Source organism: Chiloscyllium plagiosum, unplaced genomic scaffold (assembly GCF_037043375.1).
Source record: "Chiloscyllium plagiosum isolate Xiang-an unplaced genomic scaffold, Cpla_swu_hap1 HiC_scaffold_10, whole genome shotgun sequence".
NCBI lineage: Eukaryota > Metazoa > Chordata > Chondrichthyes > Orectolobiformes > Hemiscylliidae > Chiloscyllium > Chiloscyllium plagiosum.
The window spans coordinates 78,985,073-79,006,534 of NW_028270148.1; positions in this window are offsets into that span (position 1 = coordinate 78,985,073).

Consider the following 21,462-nt stretch of genomic DNA (forward strand, 5'->3'; position numbering starts at 1 on the left):
ATCCCTTTTTTAAAATATATTTTTTATTGAAAAAAGATTTTTTTTTAATATTACAACATACACACAACACAACAATTTACAACAGTACAAAGACACCCACTAATTACATAACAAATAATAACTAACAACAAATTTTAAAATTCATGACAATAGTAATAGTTATGATAATAATACAGCTCAGCAAAACAAAGATTATCGAGAGCATAAATTTATACATATTCATGTGGTTGTAATTCCTCCTCTCTGGTTACCACATTCATTAAACAGAATCACCATGGCTAGAAAAAGGCCCTTATTAATATCGCAGAAACATCTGTGCCCCAGTAGTCCAAAGAGGGCCGCCATATTTTATAGAAATTTTCCATTTTATGGTGCACCATACTTGTGAGAAAATCCAAAGGGATGTGCTCCATGACTAGCTTACACTAGCCTGACAACCCTGAGGGATTTTCACACACTCACCAAAACAAAATGTGCTTTCTTGCACAAAAAGTGAGGATACCGAAAAGTTTTTTTGTGCACGTCCAAAAGAGGTATATTAGCTTGGTCAAGAAGAAGAGATACCAGGTCCAACTCCATCTCTGTCCACAGGACCCTCTCTATTCCACCTGCCACACCTGTGGCAAGATCAGAGACAACGAGAGAGAGTACCCATACCCACTCTGCACTGGGGACATATTGGGGATACTCCCATGTTAAATTTTGAGAGACGATCTGGAGCCAAGTGGAGAATCTTCAATTGCACAGCATGGGTCCTATTGTAATTGAGATACTTCTTGCATTCTCCCAGGTAACCTCCCATGCGTCAGAGGAGATCTCAACGCCCAGTTCCCTCTCCCATATTTTACTAAGTCTTGTCTGAGGAGCCCTCTCCCAGCATGTGATAAAGAGTGCTGATAGAAGGTGTATTTTTAGCTCTAAACACCCTCCTTTCTATGTTTGATCTATAAGAGTCAGTTAGGAGCATAGTTCTTTTTTGAATATAGTCCCTGATTTGGAAAAACATAAGAGCTCCCTGCTAGGTAACTCACATTTCCGAGCTAAATGCTCAAAAGACATCAATGTGTCACCCTCAAAAAGGTCACCAAGCAAGACACAGTCTACCTGCCCAAAGTTTAAACCCCAAGTCCACCATTCCTGGTTGAAAACCAACATACCAACTATGGTGTCAAAAAAGATGTTTTTGCAATGTTGCCCTCACTCTGTTGCATTGCCCTCCATGCTTCAACAGTGTTAATTACTATTGGGCTATGACAATATTCCTTAACTGCCCTCATTTTATCAAAGAGCAGTAAGGGGATACCTGGCCTGAGAAGCTTCCATGTCTAACCATAATGAGAAAGGGTCCCTCTGAACCCAGTCACTCATTTAAGATAACAATGGGCGGGCAGCACGGTGGCACAGTGGTTAGCATTGCTGCTTCACAGCGCCAGAGACCCAGGTTTAATTCCCACCTCAGGCAACTGTCTGCAGTTTGCACATTCTCATTGTGTCTGCGTGGGTTTCCTCCCACAGTCCAAAAATGTGCAGGTTAGGTGAATTGGCCATGCTAAATTGTCCGTAGTGTTAGGTGAAGGGGTAAATGTAGGGGAATGGGTCTGGGTTGATTGCTCTTCAGAGGGTCAGTGTGGACTTGTTGGGCCGAAGGTAAAAACAATGACTGCAGATGCTGGAAACCAGATTCTGGATTAGTGGTGCTGGAAGAGTTCAGGCAGCATCCAAGGAGCTTTGAAATCGATGTTTCGGGCAAAAGCCCTTCATCAGGAATAAAGGCAGTGAGCCTGGAGCGTGGAGAGATAAGCTAGAGGAGGGTGGGGGTGAGGAGAAAGTAGCATAGAGTACAATGGGTGTGTGGGGGAGGGGAAGAAGGTGATCGGTCAGGGAGGAGAGGGTGGAGTGGATAGGCGGAAAAGGAGATAGGCAGGTAGGAAAAGTCCGGACAAGTCATGGGGAAAGTGCTGAGCTGCAAGTTTAGAACTAAGGTGAGGTGGGGGAAGGGGAAATGATGAAACTGTTGAAGTCCACATTGATGCCTGGGGTTGAAGTGTTCCGAGGCGGAAGATGAGGCGTTCTTCCTCCAGGTGTCTGGTGGTGAGGGAGCGGCGGTGAAGGAGGCCCAGGACCTCCATGTCCTCGGCAGAGTGGGAGGGGGAGTTGAAATGTTAGGCCACGGGGTGGTGTGGTTGATTGGTGCGGGTGTCTCGGAGATGTTCCCTAAAGCGCTCTGCTAGGAGGCGCCCAGTCTCCCCAATGTAGAAGAGATCACATCGGGAGCAACGGATACAATAAATGATATTAGTGAATGTGCAAGTAAAACTTTGATGGATGTGGAAGGCTCCTTTAGGGCCTTGGATAGAGGTGAGGGAGGAGGTGTGGGTGCAGGTTTTACAGTTCCTGCGGTGGCAGGGGAAAGTGCCAGGATGGGAGGGTGGGTCGTAGGGGGGCGTGGACCTGACCAGGTAGTCACGGAGGGAACGGTCTTTGCGGAAGGCGGAAAGGGGTGGGGAGGGAAATATATCCCTGATGGTGGGGTCTGTTTGAAGGTGGCCCCACCACCAGGGATATATTTCCCTCCCCACCCCTTTCCGCCTTCCGCAAAGACCGTTCCCTCCGTGACTACCTGGTCAGGTCCACCTCCCCCCCCCCCCCCACAACCCACCCTCCCATCCTGGCACTTTCCCCTGCCACCGCAGGAACTGTAAAACCTGCGCCCACACCTCCTCCCTCACCTCTATCCAAGGCCCTAAAGGAGCTTTTCACATCCATCAAAGTTTTACTTGCACATCCACTAATATCATTTATTGTATCCGTTGCTCCCGATGCGATCTCCTTTACATTGGGGAGACTGGGCGCCTCCTAGCAGAGCGCTTTAGGGAACATCTCCGAGACACCCGCACCAATCAACCACACCGCCCCGTGGCCCAACATTTCAACTCCCCCTCCCACTCTGCCGAGGATATGGAGGTCCTGGGCCTCCTTCACCGCCGCTCCCTCACCACCAGAAGCCTGGAGGAAGAACGCCTCATCTTCCGCCTCGGAACACTTCAACCCTAGGGCATCAATGTGGACTTCAACAGTTTCCTCATTTCCCCTTCCCCCACCTCACCCTAGTTCTAAACTTGCAGCTCAGCACTTTCCCCATGACTTGTCCGGACTTGTCCTACTTGCCTATCTCCTTTTCCACCTATCCACTCCATCCTCTCCTCCCTGACCTATCACCTTCATCCCCTCCCCCACTCACCCATTGTACTCTATGCTACCTTCTCCCCACCCCCACCCTCCTCTAACTTATCTCTCCACGCGCCAGGCTCACTGCCTATATTCCTGATGAAGGGCTTTTGCCCGAAACGTCGATTTCAAAGCTCCTTGGATGCTGCCTGAATTGTTGGGCCGAAGGGCCTGTTTCAACACTGTAAGTAATCTAATCATCAGCTTAATTGATAGTTTCTAATATCCCGGAGGTCCACTCCTCCCAATCTGTGGGGAAGCTGTAATTTAGCTAGTTTATGGGGTCCTAAGTCCATAGTTCCCTGAAAGTGGCCACACAAGTAGATAGGGTAGTAAAAAAGGCACATGGCATGTCTGCCTTTATTGGTCTCACCCATTGTACTCTATGCTACCTTCTCCCCACCCCCACCCTCCTCTAACTTATCTCTCCACGCTCCAGGCTCACTGCCTATATTCCTGAAGAAGGGCTTATGCCCGAAACGTCGATTCTCCTGTTCCCTGGATGCTGCCTGACCTGCTGCGCTTTTCCAGCAACACATCTCCGGCTCTTTATTGGTTGGGGCAATACAAGAGTCAGGAAATGATGTTGCAGCTTTATAAAACATTTTGATAGGCCGCACTAAGAGTGCACTTGGGCAGCACAGTGACTCAGTGGTTAGTACTGCTGCCTCACAGCACCAGGAACCCAAGTTCGATTCCCGCCTCGGGCAACTGTCTGTGTGGGTTTGCACATTCTCCCTGTGTCTGCATGGGTTTCCTCCGGGTGCTCCGGTTTCCTCCCACAATCCCAAAAATGTGCAGGTCATGTGATTTGGTCATACCAAATTGTCCATAGTGTTAGGTGCATTAGTCAAGTGTAAATTTAGAGTAGAGGAATGAGTCTGGGTGGGTTACTCTTCAGAGGGTCGATGTGGACTTGTTGGGCAAAGGGCCTGTTTCCATGCTGTAGGCGATCTAACCTAATAAGGGGCCGCCATTCAGATGAAAGACCTGAACCAGCCATTCAGTCTCCTGAATGTTTGTTTCGTAAAGATCAAGGTAAGCATCTGCATAGGGTACAGCAGGCGGCGAAGAATGTTCATTTTAATGAAGGCTATCCATTCTAACCATGAGATCAGAAGCACCTCTCATCTTTGAAGGTCTTGTTTAATTCTGTCGAATAAAGGGCAAAACTTTGCAACTGTAATATACTCACCAACTTTAAGAGCATTCAAATGGTCATTGGATAGGCATATGGATGAGAATGGAATAGTGTAGTTTAAATGGGCCTCAGATTGGTTCCACAGGCTTTTGCAACGTCAAGGGCCAAAAGGCCTGTACTGCACTGTAATGTTCTATGTTAAAATTGGTTTTGAATAGTCGATCAAAGACGGGAGTAATGAATATACATAAGTAAAGGAAACTCTCCTGTGACCATTTGACGGAAAACTGAGATTTGCCCTCAGGGCCAGGCATTTTCGAGAGGCCACCCATTGGCATGGCCTCCAAATTTGTAAAGTTGATCTTGTAATCCGAAAAACCGCCAAATGAGTTAATGCATTGCATCAGATGAGGTACCAAAACTGTTGGGTTTGACAAAAAGATAAGAATATGATCTGCAAACAATTCAAACTTATGTGACTTTGTCCCCACTTCTGGAGCAGATATACAAGGATCCCTACATATAGCTCTGCCAGTGGTTCAATCACTAGTGATAAAGCACTAGTGATAAGGGACAGCCCTGTTGACTGCCTCTAAGGATATTAAAATTGCTTGACCCCACATCATTGGTGCAAACTGCAGCAAGAGGGTCATTATAAAGAACCTTACCCTTCTGATAAAGACCTCAGATGGAAATGTGTTGCTGGAAAAGCGCAGCAGGTCAGCAGCATCTAGGGAACAGGAGAATCGATGTTTCGGGCATTAGCCCTTCTTCAGGAATGAGGAAAGTTTGTCCAGCAGGCTAAGATAAAAGATAGGGAGGAGGGACTTGGGGGAGGGGCGTCGGAAATGTGATAGGTGGAAAGAGGTCAAGGTGAGGGTGATAGGTCAGACTGGGGTGGGGGCGGAGAGGTCGGGAAGAAGATTGCAGGTTAGGAAGGCAGTGCTGAATTTGATGGATTTGACTGAGACAGGCTAGGGGGAGGGGAAATGAGGAAACTGGTGAAATCCGAGTTCATCCCTTGGAGGGAGGGTTCCTAGCCGGAAGATGAGGCGTTCTTCCTCCAACCGTCGTTTCGCTGTGGTCTGACGATGGAGGAGTCCAAAGACCTGCATATCCTTGGTGGAGTGGAAGGGGGAATTGAAATGTTGAGCTACAGGGTGGTTGGGTTGGTTGGTCCGGGTGTCCCAGAGGTGTTCCCTGAAACGCTCCGCAAGTAGCCGGCCCGTCTCCCCAATATAGAGGAGGCCACATCGGGTGCAAAGGATGCAATAGATGATATGTGTGGAGGTACAGGTGAATCTGTGGCGGATATGGAAGTTTCCTTTGGGGCCTTGGAGGGAGGTGAGGGGGGAGGTGTGGGCGCAAGTCTTGCACCTCCTGCGGTTGCAGGGGAAGGTGCCGGGAGTGGAGGTTGGGTTGGTGGGGGGTGTGGATCTGATGAGGGAGTCACGGAGGGAGTGGTCTTTGCGGAATGCTGATAGGGGAGGGGAGGGAAATATATCCTTGGTGGTGGGGTCCGTTTGGAGGTGGCGGAAATGGCGGCGGATGATGCGCTGTAGATGGAGGTTAGTGGGGTGGTAGGTGAGGACCAGTGGGGTTCTGTCCTGGTGGCGGTTGGAGTGGCGGGGTTCAAGGGCGGAGGATCGGGAAGTGGAAGAGATGCGGTGGAAATAAGGCGTTGGGGACCGGGGAAGCGAAAATCATGGAGCAGGTGGAGGGCATGGGTGGTGTCCCGAACGTAGGTGGGGAGTTCTTGGACTAAGGGGGACAGGACCTTGACACCGTCCTGCCTTATTTTCACCATGGACATCCAGTCCCTGTACACCTCCATCCCCCATCACGAAGGACTCAAAGCCCTCCGCTTCTTTCTTTCCCGCCGTACCGACCAGTACCCTTCCACAGACACCCTCCTTCGACTGACTGAACTGGTCCTCACCCTGAACAACTTCTCTTTCCAATCCTCCCACTTCCTCCAAACGAAAGGAATAGCCATGGGCACCCGCATGGGCCCCAGCTATGCCTGCCTCTTCGTAGGATATGTGGAACAATCCATCTTCCGCAACTACACTGGCCCCACCCCCACCTTTTCCTCCGCTACATCGATGACTGTATCGGCGCCGCCTCGTGCTCCCACGAGGAGGTTGAACAGTTCATCCACTTCACCAACACCTTCCACCCCGACCTCAAATTCACCTGGACAGTCTCAGATTCCTCCCTCCCCTTCCTTGACCTTTCTATTTCTATCTCTGGCGACCGAATCAACACGGACATCTACTACAAACCAACCGACTCTCACAGCTACCTGGACTACACCTCCTCCCATCCTGCCCCCTGTAAAAACGCCATCCCATTCTCCCAATTCCTTCGACTCCGCCGCATCTGCTCCCAGGAGGACCAGTTCCAAAAACGCACATCCCAGATGGCCTCCTTCTTCAAGGACCGCAATTTCCCCCCCGACGTGGTCGACGATGCCCTCCACCGCATCTCTTCCACTTCCCGATCCTCCGCCCTTGAACCCCGCCCCTCCAACCGCCACCAGGACAGAACCCCACTGGTCCTCACCTACCACCCCACTAACCTCCATGTACAGCGCATCATCCGCCGCCATTTCCGCCACCTCCAAACGGACCCCACCACCAAGGATATATTTCCCTCCCCTCCCCTATCAGCATTCCGCAAAGACCACTCCCTCCGTGACTCCCTCGTCAGATCCACACCCCCCACCAACCCAACCTCCACTCCCGGCACCTTCCCCTGCAACCGCAGGAGGTGCAAGACTTGCGCCCACACCTCCCCCCTCACCTCCCTCCAAGGCCCCAAAGGAAACTTCCATATCCGCCACAGATTCACCTGTACCTCCACACATATCATCTATTGCATCCTTTGCACCCGATGTGGCCTCCTCTATATTGGGGAGACGGGCCGCCTACTTGCGGAGCGTTTCAGGGAACACCTCTGGGACACCCGGACCAACCAACCCAACCACCCTGTAGCTCAACATTTCAATTCCCCCTCCCACTCCACCAAGGATATGCAGGTCTTTGGACTCCTCCATCGTCAGACCACAGCGAAACGACAGTTGGAGGAAGAACGCCTCATCTTCCGGCTAGGAACCCTCCAACCACAAGGGATGAACTCGGATTTCACCAGTTTCCTCATTTCCCCTCCCCCCAGCCTGTCTCAGTCAAATCCATCAAATTCAGCACCGCCTTCCTAACCTGCAATCTTCTTCCCGACCTCTCCGCCCCCACCCCAGTCTGACCTATCACCCTCACCTTGACCTCTTTCCACCTATCACATTTCCGACGCCCCTCCCCCAAGTCCCTCCTCCCTATCTTTTATCTTAGCCTGCTGGACAAACTTTCCTCATTCCTGAAGAAGGGCTAATGCCCGAAACGTCGATTCTCCTGTTCCCTAGATGCTGCTGACCTGCTGCGCTTTTCCAGCAACACATTTCCATCTCTGATCTCCAGCATCTGCAGACCTCACTTTCTCCTGATAAAGACCTCACCCAAGCCAAACCACTTTAAAGTATAAAAACCATTCAACCCGATCAAACGTCTTCTCTGCGTTCAAAGAGATCATTAATCCCTGTACTGATCACTGTTAACATACTTGGATCATATTAAGCAACTTCCCGACATTATTAGAGGATCCGCGGCCCTTTATAAAACCCGTCTGATCCCCCTTCATAATAGAGGGAAGCACAGTTTCCAGTCTTAGTGCTAGAGTCTTGGATAGGATTTTGAAATCAACAATCATGAGATGGGTCTACAGGAAGCACAATCCTCCAGGGGCCTCCCTTTTTTAGGGATAAAAAAGACACTTTCCTCCCTTAAAGATGTCGGAAGGAGGTCACAACTGTCTGAATCATTAAATATACTAAGCATCGGTCCTGACAATATACTTATAAATTCCTTATAAAGTCCACTGGGGAGTCCATCAGGATGATGTGCTTTTCCATTCTGGAGCTGCCTCACAGACAATGGGGCATTAATGGAGAGACTCTTGTTCAGGGATCACACCCTGGAGGCCCAGATTCCTAAAAGAAAAGACTCCATCCTAGTCCACCCATCCTCACCACTTTCAGACTGGTACAGTTTGGAGTAAAATTTCCGAAATGTCGCAATAATCCTTTTAGAATCATTGGTTAGGTTTCCTTGATCAAGGTGATGGCTTGAGGAGCACTCCTTTTCCTGGCAAGATACGCTAAGTACTTGCCTAGTTTGTCTCTTTGTTTTTCAAAACTTTTGTTTTGCAAAAGTAAGCTCCTTCTTAATTGTCCGTGTGAGCTTGGAGTTCAATGTGGACCAGAGCGTTGTGATCTTCTGTAACTTAGCCAGCAAGGGTCTCTCAAAGTATGCCTTCAGCTGTGTTTCAAGCAAACATTGCTGCTCACCCTTCTGCTGTTTCTTACTCGCAGAATAGGAAATGACTGACTGCCTAGCATAGGCCCTAGCAGTTTCCCAGAGAATGGATGGATTACTGGCTGAGCCTGAATTAATGTCCAGAAAAACCCTGAATTCATTAGAAAAGTATTCAGTAAACTTGCTATCCCTAAGGATGAAGGGATCCAATCACCAATGTCCCAAACCTACTATAGTGTCCTTACTCTTGACCATCAGGTAACTGGAACGTGATCAGAGCTAGTAGCCAATTGTACATGACACCACCGAGCCCAAATGCACTGCAAGAGTTGAAAAGAGATCAATCCTGGTATGACATTTATGTGGGTGGAAAAAAATGTAAATTCCCTGCTTGTAGGGTGAAGGCATCTCCAGACATCCACCAGTCCTAGTTCAACACACAAATCCCTTAGTTGTTTAGATTGTGAAGGAGATATCAGGGCCTTTATTCAATCTGTCTACTGTAGGATCTATTATACAATTAAAATCCTCTGCTATAATACGATGAGATGCAAGACTCATTTAGAACTTGAGGGGTTAGGCCAGGGGACAGTAAACATTTAATTTCCTGTATTCTTCCCCATTTAGCAAGGCTCAATGGTTAGCAGTGCTGCCTCACAGCACCAGCGTCCTGGGTTCGATTCCCGCCTGTCTGTGTGGAATTTGCACATTCTCCCTGTGTCTGCATGGGTTTCCTCCGGGTGCTCCGGTTTCCTCCCACAATCCAAAGATGTGCAGATCAGGTGAATTGGCCATGCTAAATTGCCCACAATGTTTGTCAGGGGTACATATAGGGTAGGGGAATGGGTTTGGGTGGGTTTCTCTTCGGAGGGGCGGTGTGGACCTGTTGGGCCGAAGGGCCTGTTTCCACACTGTAGAGAACCTAATCAAATCTTCTGTGTGTGTCTTTAATATGCTCTAACAACTTAAATGGGAGGTTCTTCTGAACAAGTATGGCCATTCCCCTACACCTGACATTAAAAGATGAGAAATAAACCGGCATACTCATTCTGTTGCAGTTCCAAATGTTCTGCATTATCTAGGTGTGTCTCCTGCAATAAGGCGACATCCACCCTTTCCTTTTTAAAAATGGAGAGTACCTTTTTCCAGTTGACCAGCGAATGGCTCCCCTTAATATTCTAGGTACACCATGTAAACCCATCCTTAGCCATACCTTCTATAACAACATTTAAACATCAGAGAGGAAGAACTCAAATTACAAATTGCTGTGTTTCAGTAAAAGAAAATCCACGGAACATAAGAATTACATAACAGCTACAACCAATGAACCAACAAAATTTATAAAAACTATGTACATCAAAAACCAAAAAGCAAAACCACATACAAAGTGCCAAAGGCACTGATTAGGGCACTTTATTCCCCATTCAACGGGGCATCCACACATCCCAAAAGGAGAAAGTGGGGTCTGCAGATGCTGGAGATCAGAGATGGAAATGTGTTGCTGGAAAAGCGCAGCAGGTCAGGCAGCATCTAGGGAACAGGGGAATCGACGTTTCGGGCATTAGCCCTTCTTCAGCCCAAAACCCCGCTAGCCATCCCAACCACCCTTTAACTCCTCCTAGCTACAGTCACGCCACAAACACAGGCAGTTCAGGATAAAGTAAAAGAAAGAAAAAAAGGAAAGATTTGCAATGTGCACATGTCATCCATCCCCTGGCATAGCTTAACTCAGAAAGGTAGATACTCTGTCCATCCCAAATATAATTTAACGCAACTTATTACCAAATCGTACGATTCAAGTGAGCACGTCCACAAAGATTTTTGCTTTCTTTGGCAAGTCAAATAGGTGTATAGATCCATTATAGGTAATCTGAAGCACCGCTGGGTATCTTAGAGAGTACTGGACCCTGAGCTCTCTCAATCTGTTCTTGATGCCATCGAAGGATTTCCTTTCCCAGATCACCGCCACCAAAAGGTCTTGGAAAAGCATGACTCTAGAGCCCTCTCACACAACGCCCTTGGACCTTTCCCCCTGGACTCTGGAAGCTTCCATGACTCTCTGTTTGCCTTTATAATGATGGAACCATACCAGGACTGGGTGAGGGCATTGGTCCACACTTGGCCTCCATGCCGCAACTCAGTGAGTTCTCTCAATCTTTATCCTTCCTTTTTCAACCTCTAAGGTAAGGAATTCCAGCAACCACTTTTCAAAAAATTCCACTGACTGTTCACCTCACTTCCTCTCTGGCAGATCTACATTACGAAGATTCTTCCTTCTGCCCCAGTTTTCAAGATCATCAACCAGATCAAGCAAACCACTGACCTGTATTTCCAGGGCTGCAATCCAACTCTTGGATGAATCAGTTTCAACTTCCACTACTGTGACTTAGCGTTCAAGCTCATCTGTCCTTATCCCGAGGTCTTCTAGTTGCTGTTCATATTTTTGGAGTATAATAGAGACCTGGGCCAGCTTTTCCTCAATTTTTTTCTTCAAGTTGTTTTCCTAGCATCTCACGAGACTTGGCGAGATCAACAACCAATGCCTGGTGAGTAAGCAGGCCCGCCACCCCAGTGGATCTGGCCTTGGACGAACGCTCTTCTTTCTTCGGCATTCTCCCACAGCAAAAGTAAATTTTTTTAATTCTATAGCTCTTCTACTGTGTATTTTTAAGTCAAAATGACTTGGTTGGGATGGATTCTAGCTCTGTCCTGCCAATGTTAAACATGGAGCCCAACTAATGTGATCCTCCTAGACTGCCGCCATCTTGAATCCCCATCCCAATTTTTAATGATCATCCTGCTCCTACTACTCACTCTACTACTACTCATCCATACCTATTGGTATGGTGTAACTCTAACTTGGACCAATACAGTGTTACTGTGCTTCTGATATCTGATCATAGAACATAGAACAATACAGCGCAGTACAGGCCCTTTGGCCCTTGATGTTGCGCCGATCCAAGCCCACCTAACCTACACTAACCCACTATCCTCCATATACCTATCCAATGCCCGCTTAAATGCCCATAAAGAGGGAGAGTCCACCACTGCTACTGGCAGGGCATTCCATGAACTTACAACTCGCTGAGTGAAGAACCTACCCCTAACTTCAGTCCTATATCTACCCCCCCTTAATTTAAAGCTATGCCCCCTTGTAATACCCGACTCCATACGCGGGAAAAGGTTCACACTGTCAACCCTATCTAACCCCCTAATCATCTTGTACACCTCAATCAAGTCACCCCTAAACCTTCTTTTCTCTAATGAAAACAGCCCTAAGTGTCTCAGTCTTTCCTCATACGATCTTCCTTCCATACCAGGCAACATCCTGGTAAACCTCCTCTGCACCCGTTCCAGTGCCTCCACATCCTTCCTATAGTATGGCGACCAAAACTGCACACAATATTCCAGATGCGGCCGCACCAGAGTCTTATACAACTGCATCATGACCTCAGGACTCCGGAACTCAATTCCTCTACCAATAAAAGCCAGTACGCCATATGCCTTCCTCACCGCACTATTTACCTGGGTAGCAACTTTCAGAGATCTGTGTACATGGACACCAAGATCCCTCTGCTCATCCACACTACCAAGTATCTGACCATTAGCCCAGTACCCCATCTTTTTGTTATTTTTCCCAAAGTGAATCACCTCACACTTAGCTACATTGAATTCCATTTGCCACCTTTCTGCCCAGCTCTGCAGCTTCTCTATATCCTGCTGTAACCTGCCACATCCTTCCTCACTGTCAACAACTCCTCCGACTTTCGTATCATCCGCAAACTTGCTCACCCAACCTTCTAACCCCTCTTCCAGGTCATTTATAAAAATGACAAACAGCAATGGTCCCAAAACAAATCCTTGCGGAACACCGCTAGTGACGGCACTCCATGAAGAAACTTTGCCATCAACTACTACCCTCTGTCTTCTTCCATCCAGCCAATTCCTAATCCAAACCTCCAACTCACCCTCAATGCCATATCTCCGTATTTTCTGCAGTAGCCTACCATGGGGAACCTAATCAAACGCCTTACTAAAATCCATATATACCACATCTACCGCTTTCCCCTCATCAACCTCCTTCGTCACCTTTTCAAAGAATTCAATAAAGTTTGTGAGGCACGACCTGCCCTTCACAAAACCATGCTGACTATCCTTGATCACATTATTCCTATCCAGATGTGCATAAATTCTATCCCTTACAATTCTCTCTAAGACTTTGCCCACAACAGAAGTGAGACTCACCGGCCTATAGTTACTAGGGTTATCCCTACTCCCCTTTTTGAACAAGGGAACCACATTTGCTATCCTCCAGTCTTCTGGCACTACTCCTGTAGACAAAGAGGACATAAAAATCAAGGCCAATGGCTCTGCAATCTCCTCCCTTGCTTCCCAGAGAATCCTAGGATAAATGCCATCAGGCCCAGGGGACTTATCTATTTTCACCTTTTCCAGGATTTCCAACACCTCTTCTCTACATACCTCAAAGCCATCCATTCTACTTATTTGTGACTCAGTATTCACATCGACGACAATGCCCTGTTCCTGAGTAAATACTGAAGAAAAGTATTCATTCAGTGTCTCCCCAATCTCTTCCGCCTCCACACGCAACTTCCCACTACTATCCTTGACTGGACCTATTCCTACCCTAGTCATTCTTTTATTCCTAACATACCTATAGAAAGCCTTAGGGTTTTCCCTAATCCTACCGACTAAGGACCTTTCATGTCCCCTCCTTGCTGCTCTTAGTTCTCTCTTCAGGTCCTTCCTGCCTACCCTATACCTCTCAATCGCCACAATTGAACCTTCACGTCTCATCTTGAGATAGGCCGCCCTCTTCCATTTAACAAGGGATTCCAATTCCTTATTAAACCACGGCTCCCTCGCACGACCCTTTCCTCCCTGCCTGACAGGTACATAATTATCAAGGACACTCAATAGTTGCTCCTTGAACAAGCTCCACATATCATTTACACTCTTGCCTTGGAGTCTACTTTTCCAAGCCACACATCCTAAGTCATGCCTCAACGCATCATAATTTCCCTGACCCCAGCTATAACTCTTGCCCTGTAGTACACACTTATCCCTCTCCATCACGAGAGTAAAAATCACCGAATTATGGTCACTATCCCCAAAGTGCTCACCTACCTCTAATTCTAACACCTGGCCTGGTTCGTTACCCAGAACCAAATCCAGTATGGCCTCACCTCTTGTTGGCCTGTCTACATATTGTGTCAGGAAACTCTCCTGCACACATTGAACAAACACTGACCCATCTAACGAACTTGAGCTATAGCTTTCCCAATCAATATCAGGAAAGTTAAAGTCCCCCATAACAACCACCCTATTACTGTCACTCATCTCCTGAATCACCTTCCCTATCCTTTCTTCAATGATTCTAGGACTATTAGGAGGCCTGTAAAAGACTCCTAACAGGGTGACCTCACCTTTCCTATTCCTAACCTCAGCCCAAACTACCTCAGATGGCAAGTCCTCATCCATCGTCCTTTCCACCACTGTAATACTATCTTTGACAAGCAATGCCACACCTCCCCCTCTTTTAACCCCACCTCTGACCCTACTAAAACATTTAAATCCTGGAACCTGCAACAGCCAATCCTGTCCCTGTTCTAGCCATGTCTCCGGAATAGCCACAACATCGAAGTCCCAGGTACCAACCCACGCTGCAAGTTCACCTACCTTATTTCGTATACTTCTTGCATTGAAGTATACACACTTCAAGCCACTTTCCTGTTTACAGGCACCCTCCTTGGAAATTGAGGCCATGTTCCTAACCTCCCTACACTCCAGGCCCTGCACCCTGAAGCTACAATCTGGGTTCCCATGCCCCTGCAGAGTTAGTTTAAACCCCCCCCCAAGAGCACTAGCAAACCTCCCCCCAAGGATACTGGTGCCCCTCAGGTTCAGGTGTAGACCATCCTGTTTATAGAGGTCCCACCGTCCCCAGAAAGAACCCCAGTTATCCAAAAACCGGAATCCCTCCCTCCTGCACCATCCCTGTAGCCACGCGTTTAAGTGTTCTCTTTCCCTATTCCTCGAATCTCTATCACGTGGCACGGGTAACAAACCAGAGACAACAACTCTGTTCGTTCTAACTCTGAGCTTCCAACCTAGCTCCCTGAAAGCCTGTCTAACATCCTCGGCACTCCTCCTACCTATGTCGTTGGTGCCAATATGGACCACGACTTCGGGTTGCTCCCCCTCCCCCTCCAGGACCCGGAAAACACGATCAGAGACATCACGTACCCTTGCACCTGGGAGGCAACATACCAAACGTGAGTCTCTCTCGTTCCCACAAAACCGCCTATCTGTGCCCCGAACTATCGAGTCCCCAATTACTACTGCTCTGCTCTTCTTCACCCTTCCCTTCTGAGTAACGGGGACAGGCTCCGTGCCAGAGACCTGAGCCCCGTTACTTACCCCTGGTAAGTCTTCCCCCCACAAGTATCCAAAACGGTATACTTGTTCTTGAGGGGAACGGCCGCAGGGGATCCCTGCACTGGCTGCTTCCTCCCAGTCCCCCTCACTGTCACCCATCTATCTGCCATCTTTGGAGTTACTACTTCCCTATAACTCTGATCTATGACCCCCTCTGCCTCCCGAATGATCCGAAGTTCATCCAACTCCAGCTCCAGTTCCCTAACACGGTCTTGGAGGAGCTGGAGATGGGTGCACTTCCTGCAAGTGTAATCGGCAGGGATGTTGATGGCATCCCTCACCTCATACATGTTGCAGGAGGAACATTGCACTGCCTTCACTGCCATCCCTCTAAAGCTAACTTTTATTTTAAAAAAAACTGGGTCTAAAGAATACAACAAGCAAAATTCAGCACTTACCTACTTACCACAACAGATGTTATTATTAGGTTAGAAGAGGAGGGCGCTTTTAAAGGGGGAAAAAAACCTACCCAGGTAAGCTTACACTAACTGCTTCCGGGTCTCGGCTGCCCTTCTGGTCGTCGTCACTTCCCCCTGGTGCTCCCGCTCTTTCTGTGAAGAGAGAGTGAAAGAGAAAAAAAAACACCGCTGCCCGCTACCGGTAAGTACTTTTAAAACCAAACGGTCTTACCTTCGCTGCTGCTCGCACTGGAAATGACCGACGGCTTCGAAGGGTGAGTATAAATACTCACCGCTTTCCTTCCCGGCTGCCCCTCTGGTCGTCGTCACTTCCCCCTGGTGCTCCCGCTCTTTCTGTGAAGAGAGAGTGAAACAGAAAAAAAAACACCGCTGCCCGCTACCGGTAAGTACTTTTAAAACCAAACGGTCTTACCTTCGCTGTTGCTCGCACTGGAAATGACCGACGGCTTCGAAGGGTGAGTATAAATACTCACCGCTTTCCTTCCCGGCTGCCCCTCTGGTCGTCGTCACTTCCCCCTGGTGCTCCCGCTCTTTCTGTGAAGAGAGAGTGAAAGAGAAAAAAAAACACCGCTGCCCGCTACCGGTAAGTACTTTTAAAACCAAACGGTCTTACCTTCGCTGCTGCTCGCACTGGACATGACCGACGGCTTCGAAGGGTGAGTATAAATACTCACCGCTTTCCTTCCCGGCTGCCCCTCTGGTCGTCGTCACTTCCCCCTGGTGCTCCCGCTCTTTCTGTGAAGAGAGAGTGAAAGAGAAAAAAAAACACCGCTGCCCGCTACCGGTAAGTACTTTTAAAACCAAACGGTCTTACCTTCGCTGCTGCTCGCACTGGAAATGACCGACGGCTTCGAAGGGTGAGTATAAATACTCACCGCTTTCCTTCCCGGCTGCCCCTCTGGTCGTCGTCACTTCCCCCTGGTGCTCCCGCTCTTTCTGTGAAGAGAGAGTGAAAGAGAAAAAAAAACACCGCTGCCCGCTACCGGTAAGTACTTTTAAAACCAAACGGTCTTACCTTCGCTGCTGCTCGCACTGGAAATGACCGACGGCTTCGAAGGGTGAGTATAAATACTCACCGCTTTCCTTCCCGGCTGCCCCTCTGGTCGTCGTCACTTCCCCCTGGTGCTCCCGCTCTTTCTGTGAAGAGAGAGTGAAAGAGAAAAAAAAACACCGCTGCCCGCTACCGGTAAGTACTTTTAAAACCAAACGGTCTTACCTTCGCTGCTGCTCGCACTGGAAATGACCGACGGCTTCGAAGGGTGAGTATAAATACTCACCGCTTTCCTTCCCGGATGCCCTTCTGGTCGTCGTCACTTCCCCCTGGTGCTCCCGCTCTTTCTGTGAAGAGAGAGTGAAAGAGAAAAAAAAACACCGCTGCCCGCTACCGGTAAGTACTTTTAAAACCAAACGGTCTTACCTTCGCTGCTGCTCGCACTGGAAATGACCGACGGCTTCGAAGGGTGAGTATAAATACTCACCGCTTTCCTTCCCGGCTGCCCCTCTGGTCGTCGTCACTTCCCCCTGGTGCTCCCGCTCTTTCTGTGAAGAGAGAGTGAAAGAGAAAAAAAAACACCGCTGCCCACTACCGGTAAGTACTTTTAAAACCAAACGGTCTTACCTTCGCTGCTGCTCGCACTGGAAATGACCGACGGCTTCGAAGGGTGAGTATAAATACTCACCGCTTTCCTTCCCGGCTGCCCCTCTGGTCGTCGTCACTTCCCCCTGGTGCTCCCGCTCTTTCTGTGAAGAGAGAGTGAAAGAGAAAAAAAAACACCGCTGCCCGCTACCGGTAAGTACTTTTAAAACCAAACGGTCTTACCTTCGCTGCTGCTCGCACTGGAAATGACCGACGGCTTCGAAGGGTGAGTATAAATACTCACCGCTTTCCTTCCCGGCTGCCCCTCTGGTCGTCGTCACTTCCCCCTGGTGCTCCCGCTCTTTCTGTGAAGAGAGAGTGAAAGAGAAAAAAAAACACCGCTGCCCGCTACCGGTAAGTACTTTTAAAACCAAACGGTCTTACCTTCGCTGCTGCTCGCACTGGAAATGACCGACGGCTTCGAAGGGTGAGTATAAATACTCACCGCTTTCCTTCCCGGCTGCCCCTCTGGTCGTCGTCACTTCCCCCTGGTGCTCCCGCTCTTTCTGTGAAGAGAGAGTGAAAGAGAAAAAAAAACACCGCTGCCCGCTTCCGGTAAGTACTTTTAAAACCAAACGGTCTTACCTTCGCTGCTGCTCGCACTGGAAATGACCGATGGCTTCGAAGGATGAGTATAAATACTCACCGCTTTCCTTCCCGGCTGCCCCTCTGGTCGTCGTCACTTCCCCCTGGTGCTCCCGCTCTTTCTGTGAAGAGAGAGTGAAAGAGAAAAAAAAACACCGCTGCCCGCTACCGGTAAGTACTTTTAAAACCAAACGGTCTTACCTTCGCTGCTGCTCGCACTGGAAATGACCGACGGCTTCGAAGGGTGAGTATAAATACTCACCGCTTTCCTTCCCGGCTGCCCCTCTGGTCGTCGTCACTTCCCCCTGGTGCTCCCGCTCTTTCTGTGAAGAGAGAGTGAAAGAGAAAAAAAAACACCGCTGCCCGCTACCGGTAAGTACTTTTAAAACCAAACGGTCTTACCTTCGCTGCTGCTCGCACTGGAAATGACCGACGGCTTCGAAGGGTGAGTATAAATACTCACCGCTTTCCTTCCCGGCTGCCCCTCTGGTCGTCGTCACTTCCCCCTGGTGCTCCCGCTCTTTCTGTGAAGAGAGAGTGAAAGAGAAAAAAAAACACCGCTGCCCGCTACCGGTAAGTACTTTTAAAACCAAACGGTCTTACCTTCGCTGCTGCTCGCACTGGAAATGACCGATGGCTTCGAAGGATGAGTATAAATACTCACCGCTTTCCTTCCCGGCTGCCCCTCTGGTCGTCATCACTTCCCCCTGGTGCTCCCGCTCTTTCTGTGAAGAGAGAGTGAAAGAGAAAAAAAAACACCGCTGCCCGCTACTGGTAAGTACTTTTAAAACCAAACGGTCTTACCTTCGCTGCTGCTCGCACTGGAAATGACCGACGGCTTCGAAGGGTAAGTATAAATACTCACCGCTTTCCTTCCCGGCTGCCCCTCTGATCAATCCAATGTAGTTCTGAGCAGTGCTCCTGAGAAGAAAATGAAAGATAAAATGGATTAGATTGGAGTGAAAGGTCAGTTTTCATCCCAGACCAGAAGTCATAGAGTCATGGAGATGTACAGAATAGAAACAGACCCTTCGGTCCAAACCGTCCATGCCGACCAGATATCCCAACCCAATCTTGTCCCACCTGCCAGCACCAGGCCCATATCCCTCCAAACCCTTCCTATTCATATACACATCCAAATGCCTCTTAAATGTTGCAATTGTACCAGCCTCCACCACTTCCTCTGGCAAGTTGCCTCATAGGTCTCTTTTATATCGTACCCCTCTCACCCTAAACCTATACCCTCTAGTTCTGCACTCCCCGACCCAAGGGAAAAGACTTTGTCTATTTACCCTATCCATGCCATTCATAATTTTGTAAAGCTCTATAAGGTCACCCCTCAGCCTCCGACACTCCAGAGAAAACAGTCCCACCCTGTTCACCTATAGCTCAAATCCTCCAATCCTGGCAACATCCTTGTAAATCTTTTCTGAACCCTTTCAAGTTTCACAACCTCTTTCCGATAGGAAGGAGACCAGAATTGCATACAATATTCGAATAGTGTCCTGTACAAAGCCGCAACATGACCTCCCAACTCCTGTACTCAATACTCTGACCAATAAAGGTAAGCATACCAAATGCCATTTTCACTATCCTATCTACCTGCAACTCCACTTTCAAGGAGCTATGAACCTGCAGTCCAAGGTCTCTTTGTTCAGCAACATTCTCTAGGACCTTACCATTAAGTGTATAAGCCCTGCTAAGATTTGCTTTCCCAAAAGGTAGCACCTCGCTTTTATCTGAATTAAACTCCATCTGCCACTTCTCAGCCCATTGGCCCATCTGGTCCAGATCCTGTTGTAATCTGAGGTAACCCTCTTCGCTGTCCACTACACCTCCAACTTTGGTGTTATCTGCAAACTTACTAACTGTACCTCTTTTGCTCGCATCCAAATCATTTATGTAAATATCAAAATGTAGAGGACCCAGCACCGATCCTTGTGGCACTCCACTGGTCACAGGCCTCCACTCTGAAAAACAACCCTCGACCACCACCCTCTGTCTTCTACCTTTGAGCCAGTTCTGTATCCAAATGGCTAATTCTCCCTGTATTCCATGAGATCTAACCTTGCTAATCAGTCTCCCATGGGGGAACCTTGTCGAATGCCTTACTGAAGGCCATATAAATCACATCTATCCTCATCAATCCTCTTTGTTACTTCTTCAAAAAACTCAGTCAAGTTTGTGAGACATGATTTCCCACGCACAAAGCCATGTTGACTATCCCTAATCAGTCCTCGCCTTTCCAAATACATGTACATCCTGTCTTTCAGGATTCCCTCCAGCAATTTGCCCACCACCGACGTCAGGCTCACTGGTCAATAGTTCCCTGACTTGTCCTTACCACCCTTCTTAAGTGGTACCACATTAGCCAACCTCCAGTTTTCCGCCACCTCATCTATGACTATCAGTGATACAAATATCTCAGCAAGAGGCTTAGCAATCACTTCTCTAGCTTCCCACAGAGTTCTAGGGTAACTGATCAGTTCCTGGGGATTTATCCACTTTAATGCATTTCAAGACATCCAGCACTTCCTCCTCTGTAATATGGACTTTTTGCAAGATGTCACCATCTATTTCCCTACAGTCCATATCTTCCATATCCTTTTGCACAGTAAATACTGATGGAAAATTCTCATTTAGTATCTCCCCCATTTTCAGCAGTTCCACACAAAGGCCGCCTTGCTGATCCTTGAGGGGCCCTATTTTCTCCCTAGTTACCCTTTTGTCCTTAGTGTATTTGTAAAAACTCTTTGGATTCTTCTTAATTCTATTTGCCAAAGCTATCTCATGTCCCCTTTTTGCCCTCCTGATTTCCCTCCTACTTCCTTTATACTCTTCTAAGGATTCACTCGATCTATCCTGTACAACCTTACATATGCTTCCTTCTTTTTCTTAACCAAACCCTCAATTTCTTTAGTCATCCAGCATTCCCTAGACCTACCAGCCTTTCCTTTCACTCTAACAAGAATATACTTTCTCTGGATTCTCGTTATCTCATTTCTGAAGGCTTCCCATTTTCCAGCTGTCCATTTACCTGCGAACATCTGCCACCAATCTGCTTTCGAAAGTTCTTGCCTAATACGTCAAAATGTTAGGATAAAAACTCTGATGAGGTTACTTAAAATGAGTACAGTCAAACTCAGGTATCTAGGAACTCCAGAAAGAAGCTATTGCTTATTCCAGAAAAATTGAAGTCGTGCGTGACTTAAATCTAGGTACATGTTTGGAACCCTTAGCAGGGGTATGTTTTAGTGATATACAGCAGTTATTTTGTGTCTTTTCAATTTATAAAATAATATGTTAAGATTAATTGGATTATACTTCTACTTGTATTTCTAAAATTTACATTTGTTATATATTTTATTAAAGCAAAATCTGCAGCATTGTATGCTTATATTTCAGTGAGAGACCCCATCTGTTAAAATCACAACAAAGGAATATGATCTATGCGCAATGCTCCTGACTGGGTTCTGACTTGTTCAATAATAATACCAGCTGGAATCATAACCTAAGGAAGAGAGGAACTTGGTAAAGTTACGATCACCAGGGAAGCAGTCCTGAGCAAACTGATGGAGCTGAAGGCTGTCAAGTTCACAGATTACGGAACAGGAGGAGGCTATT